The 8,306-nt window shown below is 46.4% G+C and overlaps 1 protein-coding gene across 2 annotated transcripts in view; it reads right to left on the reverse strand.

The window, feature by feature from the left end:
* LOC130284320 (FAST kinase domain-containing protein 1, mitochondrial-like) overlaps positions 1 to 8,156 on the reverse strand; it is a 44,241-nt gene extending 36,085 nt beyond the window's left edge. Inside the window, exon 1 of one of the 2 annotated variants that reach the window (XM_056534552.1) lies at positions 8,029 to 8,156. The gene's annotated coding sequence lies outside the window, so the exon portion shown is untranslated. Of the gene's footprint in view, positions 1 to 6,130; positions 6,218 to 8,028 lie in introns of those variants that run through there. The other variant, XM_056534554.1, reaches the window with a different exon arrangement.
* Between the last annotated feature and the right edge of the window lie 150 nt (positions 8,157 to 8,306).

Here is an 8,306-nt window from a genome sequence, read left to right on the forward strand (position 1 = left end):
ACGAGATCTGCGCAGAAATGCAGACGGGATGACAAGACTGCCACCACTCCGGACCCTACAGGATGATCTGCTTATATTGACGGTCGGATTTGATTTGCACTGCTTGTCACCGGACTGTTTAGGAGTCTTAGTGACACATGGGATACACATTGTCTCTATTTCAAGCAGCCTTTTGATACGGGGCTCATCGGGGGGAGGGGGGTTTAACTAAAACGACCACTTTGATGCTCTTTATTTTTGTACAGGTGTTTTGTTGCTCCTTTTTACTGTATTCCCACTTGCGGTTTACAGATAATTGACCTTTGTGAGAGTTTCAGGGGATATTTTCTCGTGGGGGGGAGGGGGCAGGGGGAATGGCCAATATTCAGAGGGACTAGGGGTGGGAGGGGGAGACCAGTTGATTGTTGAGTACACCACGACATTACTTGAGTGGTTCAGTGCCCCACTAGTAGCCATCAGCAAAAAAAGTGAAGCCCGATATCACATTGGCACTGTGAGAGGGCGTGATGCCCTTCTGTTATGGTTTCTATTTTTGATTTGTTGTTATATGTTTATGTTCACTACTGCTCCTCACCTGTCTTTTCTCAGATATCATTCACAGAGACTGTATGATGTATGCTTGGACGGAAGGATGTCGCTTGCCCCCAGGCCATTGAGGTGTGTAACCTTACATTTTGAGTGGGAATGACTATAATAACATGGAATGTGAAGGGGCTGCGATCCCCAGCTAAGAGAAGGATGGTACTACGTCATCTACATAAACTAAGGGCCAGTATTGCATTACACCAGGAAACACATTTAGAGGAAGGGGACTTCTTTAGGATGCGCCAAATGTGGGTAGGGGAGGTGTATGGTTCCCCAGCAGTACAGGGGAAAGCGGGAGTCCTCATACTGATAAGGAAGAATTTTGCACACACGCTCATTTCTAAAACTAGCGATACTGAAGGCAGGCTATGTCACATTGTTATGGACTCGGAGTTGGGGCGCTTGAGCCTATATAGTGTTTATGCTCCCAATGACAATCAGACCCCTTTTGTTAGGGATTTGCGGGAGGCAATTCATGGGGATTCAGAGAGGGATGTACTGATCGGGGGGAGACCTTAACACTGTACATTCCGGTGTAGAGGACAGGAGGCGACATCAGGAGGGGACGCACCGCAGAGGGGGAGGGGACTCTTGGTTAGCTCACCTACTGGACTGCACAGACCTCACAGACGCGTGGCGACATTATCACCCAGATGAGAGGGAGTTCAGCTTCTTTTCACCGGTATGGAACACGTGGTCCCGAATAGATTATTTTCTGTCCTCGTCTTCTTTATTACATAGGGTGCTGGATGTGGAGATTGCTGACATTGCTATTTCTGATCATGCCCCGGTTCTGATTACAATCCTTCCGGTTGTCCCCAAGGGTCAGGATATTTTATGGCGCTTCCCCCTAGCTCTGGCTACCAATTCTGACTTTGGGTCACAGTTGAATGGGTGGTGGATCGACTTCTGTGCCACAAACTCTGCTCATGAGCACAACCCAAGACTGTTCTGGGACACCGCAAAAGCCGTGCTGAGGGGGAGAGTCATGGCGTATACTGCACATAAGAAGAGGGCTGCTGTGGCCGCCTTCAAGCTGGCCACGCAGACTCTAAGGAACTCTTACACAACTTTCCTTGATTCTCCCAGTCCTGAGAATAGAGATAGTTGGGTTGGGGCCAGGACAGAATTTTTGGAAAAGCAGGAGGGGTTGGACGCTTTGTTCAGAGACCAGAGAAATGCCACTTATTATAAATATGGGAATAAAGCTGGTAGGTTATTAGCTAACTTGGCGAGAGGTTGGAGGCCCATTACAGACATTAGGTGCCTGAGAGACACTCACGGAAACCCTACTACTCACCCCAAACAGATCAACCAAATTTTAGGGGATTTTTACCAGAAACTATATCAGGGGGATGAGGTGCATAGGCATGGGGGCCTTGAACTCATACGTTCCCTTGATCTACCCCGTATATCAGAAGAGGATCTTGCCGCCCTGAATGCCCCGGTAACTGTGGAGGATGTTCAGACCGCTATCGGGGGGCTGCAGAGAGGTAGGGCCCCGGGCCCAGACGGGTTTGGACCGGACTTTTATAAACTACTAGGGGAACAGGTTACACCCACACTGGTGAAGGTGTTCAATTCTATTCTCACAGACAAAACCATGTTATCCTCTGGAAACATGGCCTATATCAAGGTCATACCTAAACCGGGCAAACCAGCCAATTCCACGTCATCCTACCGGCCGATATCACTCATTAACCAAGATTGTAAGTTGCTTTCTAAAATATTGGCAGATAGGCGCACATCAGGTTGGCTTCATTAAGGGAAGGTCGGCTGTGACCAACATCAGAGCAGTGGTGGCGGCCATGGATATTGCAGGGAGGATGGATCCCTCCAGGTCTCCCCCAGCTTTACTTGCCATTGACGCCGAAAAGGCTTTTGACAACATTAGCTGGACTTGGTTGGGGGATGTCCTGGACAGATTCGGGGTTAGAGGGACTTTCAGGGAGTATATCCAGACTATGTATAGTGCTCCAGTGGCAAAGGTATATACCCCAGGTTTCCTGTCACAGACTATTCATTTACAGAAGGGGACGCGACAGGGATGCCCATTATCGCCCCTCCTTTTTGATTTAGCCTTGGAACCTCTGGCGCGTCGCCTGCTCTCCACTGCAGAATTTCGGGGAATTGGGGTGGGATCTAGGGAAATTAAACTTACCTGTTTTGCGGACGACGTCCTAGTTTTTCTTGATTCACCGTCCCTCCACGTCCAGCGTGTCCTAGATCTGCTTCAAGATTTTGGTACCTTATCGGGATTTAGGATAAACCCTTCCAAATGTCAGTTATTGTTTCTGGGAACGGGAAACATCCCACATGTGTCCATACCGGAGGTTGAAATTCCGACATCACACATGACATACCTAGGCATAAAATTAGGGCGCACCCCATCTGCTCTTTATAACCTTAACTATAAACCAATTTTCACTAAGATTAAAGGTGATCTAGGCAGGTGGTCCACTCTTCCTCTCTCTGTGGTGGGTAGAGCGCATTTGGTAAAGATGATGTGCTTCGGCAAGCTACTATACCCGCTACAGACGATACCTCTACTGCTTAGACATGATGACATCCGTACACTTAGGTCGCTTATAATTAAATTTCACGCATAGCGTATACAAACTTCAGTTGGGTAAACATATTGGAGGACTGAATTTGCCATGCATTCGCACTTATAACCTAGCGGCACTCTATAGGCACGCGAGGGATTGGATTATGAACAGCTCTTATTTTTCTGACCTGACTATAGATAGACAAATGGCGGAACCGTGGGACCTCGTGGCTCTGCTACACTCCAAATACTCTGAACTTCCTCCGTCGGTCAAACATAGTGTATTGTTGAGGGACACAATTGCAGCATGGAAAGCTATTAGACTACTCTATAAAGTGCCCTTTAGTATCTCCCCGGTAATGTCCTTATGGAATTCACCATCCTTTGCCCCCGGACGTACTAACAAACTTTTTAACGCATGGAAAGAAAGGGGGATTATGAAATTGGGAGACCTCTTGTTGCCTCCTAGGGGTACCTTTATGACATGGCCGGAAGTCAGGGACAAATATCATTTCCCCTCTTCTCATATATTGCAATATTATCAAATTAGGACTTTTTGTAGATCGAGAGCCCGCCTTTTTGATGAAGTCCATGGGGAGGTGCAGTTTGCAGATTTACTGGCTCAGCCCACTGGTTCGCTCTCTTTATCTACTATATACAAGATTTTGAGAGAACACAGCTCAAGGGGGCTGGCTGACAAAATTTTCGATCACTGGGTTCCTATCCTGCACACGGACGATTTGACTCCTAAACTATTGCAGGGCCTAAGACACGTCAGGAGCGTTGTAGTGGGGGAGGACTGGAGAGAAATGCATTTCAAACTTCTACATAAGGCCATCAATGCTTTTAACTTCTCCCACTGGGAAGTACCTCCCCATTACTTAAAAGCTTGCCCAAAATGTCACCTAGATGGAGCGGACCTCTGGCATTGCCTATGGACCTGTGATGGGATACAGGGGTATTGGAAGGATATCAAGTTCTTTCTTTCACACATATGGAATGTGCATATTCCTCTAGAACCGCTACACTTCATATTTCATTATATTCCTACTCCAAACACTAGCAGTGTTTCATCCACCATAGCCTCCAAAGATATCCATCTCCTCCTGCTGGTGGGGGTGAAGTGCTTATTACGCCATTGGTTGGTTGCCACAATACCCACACTGACGGAGGTGAGGGATACTATGATACATTTATTAGGTCTAGAGGCTAGAGAGACGCTAAAAGACCCTGACAAACTTACTAAACCTTTTTTTGCTAAGTGGAGGACAGTGATCGAAAAAGTAATGCCTGATGGGGACAGGAGGCGCCTGATGTCCAAATTCCGAATGACTGAATGTTATGCGCTAGAGTCCTTGAAGGGGACTCTTGGAGTCCTAGAAGTAGTAGAGGAGTGAATGTAGCGGTTGTGAATGAGTTGATGTTGCTTTGATGTTTTTTATCTTTTATTTTTTCTGATTATGTCCTTGTCAGACTGTAAGACAGATGCTTCCACATGAGGAGTCTCTCTCCTTATTTGCTCCTCTCATCAACCTAAACGCAGTTTTGTTTTTTATCATCTGTCCTGAATTATGGAGCAATGTTCCACCTGAATGCTGATGTACCGGATATATGTAGGCCCTTTTGCATATGTTATAGCTCTTGACATGTAATATAATGGGTTGTATTGTTTTTCAAGGAAGCATTCTTTTGCTCTATTTCTGTCAAATGTTTGGAAAATTTCTAATAAAATTGTTATTTAAAAAAAAAAAAAAGTCTGTGTGGGAAGTAAAGTGGTCAGCACAACCGGCATGTTCAGGGATTACAAGCCCAGGGCATAAGTCAGCAAGTGTCTATGGATACAGACAGGTGAATATGCATAGTAAGTGATGCTCAATCCCCGAAAACAGAGCAGTCCAACAACTTAAAGGGGTACTCCGGTGAAAACCTTTTTTATTTTAAATCAACTGGTGGCAGAAAGTTAAACATATTTGTAAATTACTTCTATTAAAAAAATCTTAATCCTTCCTGTACTTATTAGCTGCTGAATACTACAGAGGAAATTCTTTTCTTTTTGGAATGCTCTCTGATGACATCACAAGCACAGTTCTATCTGCTGACGTTATTATAATAATAATAATGCTTTATTTATTGCTGTCCTTAGTGGGATTTGAACCCAAGTCCCCAGCACTGCAAGGCAGCAGTGCTAACCACTGAGCCACCATGTTGCCCTTAGCATACATCTGATATGCATGGTTGCTAAAATGGACAGAGATGTCAGCAGAGAGCACTGTGCTCGTGATGTCATCAGTGTTCCAAAAAGAAAGGAATTTCCTCTGTAGCATTCAGCAGCTAATAAGTACTGGAAGGATTAAGATTTTTTAATAGAAGTAATTTACAAATATGTTTAACTTTCTGCCACCAGTAGATTTAAAAGAAAAAAGGTTTTCACCGGAGTACCCCTTTAATCCGTAAGTGGTATAAACGGAGGCACCCACCGAACTGTTATTTGTAGTGAAAATATATCAATGGCATGGGATCTGGGGTGGATGCTGAAGCCCACAGGTAGATAACTGTCCTTTAAAGGGGTACTCAGGTGCCAGAAAGTAAACCAGATTTGTAAGTTACTTCTATTAAAAAATCTTAATCCTCCCAGTACTTATTAGCTGCTGAATACTACTGAGGAAATTATTTTCTTTTTGGAACACAGAGCTCTCTGCTGAATCACAAGCACAGTGCTCTCTGCTAGGGATCGACCGATATCGATTTTTTAGGGCCGATACCGATAATCTGTGACCTTTCAGGCTGATAGCCGATAACTTATTGGCTATCAGTATAAATTATTGGCTATTCCCCCCCCCCCGATAGCGGGCGCTTTAAATCAATGAACTGCAGTGGCTTTTGCGGGGCCAGAGATCGCCGCCGCCACCCGCTTCTCTCCCCCTGCCTGTCCTGGGGTCCTGAGTCCAACCACAACCGCTGCCCCATTGCCTCCCCCATCCCTGGTTTTATAATTACCTGTTCCCGGGGCCAGCGCTACTTCTGGCTCCGGCGGCGTCCTGAGCTGTCACTGTGCGCACTGGCGGTGACGTTGCGTTGAGGACGTCACTCGTCATTGCGCAGTAAGATTTTTTTTTTAATAGAAGTAATTTACAAATCTGTTTAACTTTCTGGCACCAGTTGATTTAAAAAAAAAATAAATAAATAAAAAGTTTTCCACCGGACTACCCCTTTAATGCCCTACGTCAGGCATTTTCAGGAAGGGTGTGACACGGTTATTTCCTACCTGTGTCCATGCTGGATCCCAGTTCTTCGATGTATCTGCACTACAAATTTCAATTCTTTAATAAGTAGGGATCGACCGATTATCGGTATGGCCGATAATCACGATTTTGGGCATTATCGGTATCGGCAATTACCTTGCCGATAATGCCCCGCCCCCCGCACGCCCACCCCCCGACCCGCCACACCGCGACCGCCCCCCCCCCGACCCACCGCACCCCCCACCGTAGTGCTGGGTGGTATACCGGTATGGAATTTTGCCCATACCGCTATACCTGTCGGGCCCCTCCCCCACCCTCCGAGTCAATAAAAAAAATTCAACTTACCCGTAATGGGGGTGGTCCGGGCCATCCATCCTTCCTTCCTGAAGTGTCCGGCGGCATTCCGGGTGGAGGGTGAACCGGTCCGGGCTGTCCTTCTCCGGGGGTCATCTTCTCCACTCCGGGCACGCTCTGGCCTAGTACGCTGCATAGACGCCGTGACGTCAGGTGCGTCGCTGCGCAGCGGCGTCTATGCAGCGTACTAGGCCAGAGCGTGCCCGGAGTGGAGAAGATGACCCCTGGAGAAGAAGAAGGACAGCCCGGACCGGTTCACCTCCACCCGGAATGCCGCCGGACACTACAGGAAGGAAGGATGGATGGCCCGGACCACCCTGACAGGTAGGGGAGAGAAGCGGGTGGTGGCGGCGGAGGCCTATGGCACCACAAAAGCCACTGCAGTGCATTGATTTAAAGCGCCCGCTTTAAATCAATGATCTGCAGCGGTGTCGCGGGGTGATAAATAGCCGATAACTTATAACGGAATATCGGTATAAGTTATCGGCTATCGGCCCTAACCTACACCGATAATCGTATCGGCCCTAAAAAAACGATATCGGTCAATCCCTATAATAAGTTCCTCCCTTTGTTCCTCTTCTGGATTATAGTATAGAGCAGTGCTGAGCCCTGGGGTGAGGCTAGGTTCATACTACAGCAGTGTTTCCCAACCAGGGTGCCTCCAGCTGTTGCAAAACTACAACTCCCAGCATCCTGGGAGTTGTAGTTTTGCAACAGCTGGAGGCACCCTGGTTGGGAAACCCTGTACTACAGAGTTTCTGAGGGGAATTCCATTTTGAAATCCCACTGGCAAATTCCGGTACAGCAGAATCCCACTGCTGTCAAAACTCCCAGTAAGCTAATTTACGCTCTTAGTTCACCCTCTCTCCAGCAACTCCTCCCTTTTGTTTCTCCCTTCTCTCTCTCTATAGACTTCTAGGGGCAGCATGTCACTGATCTCTCAGTGAACTGCTGGCTTTTCTTATAAAAAGACAAGATGGATATGAGCTTTTTGGAGTGAAATATGAGCAGCCAAAGAATTCAATGGGCAAAATTTACAATTTACACAAAATATAATATTGTACACATCCAAGAGGCAAGACAATTAATTGAATAAACCCTACCTGCAAGCAAACTATAAATACAATTTTAGAATAAATAACTGCATAGGTTACATTAAATGCATAAGTGATGTTTCTATTGAAACCAACAGCGCTAAACTAAAGGGTAATAACAATAACCAGAATAGAAATAAATAAAAATAAAAAACAAGCCAAAATCTCTGTACATATGAAGCCCATAGCATGTGCTTACACTGACCTTGATGCTGATATAACCCCCAGTGATATTTTTTTTCTTCTGGATTTAGAGGACAACTGAAACTCCTGTACCCATCTCAAAGACATGTGTCAGGTCTCATTCAGAGTCGCACATTTCCTGTCGCACAGCTGACGTCATCCTGAAAGCCCCGCATACCTCCTCAGTTCATCGCTTCAGCAACTAGCACGTTTGGTTGCAGGCTCAGAACAACAAACAGTGTAAGTCGTCAACTAAGTATCGCGAGAACACCAGACCGCAGTCCCTACCAGTCGATGTCC

The sequence above is a fragment of the Hyla sarda genome, chromosome 8 (assembly GCF_029499605.1).
Source record: "Hyla sarda isolate aHylSar1 chromosome 8, aHylSar1.hap1, whole genome shotgun sequence".
Lineage (NCBI taxonomy): Eukaryota > Metazoa > Chordata > Amphibia > Anura > Hylidae > Hyla > Hyla sarda.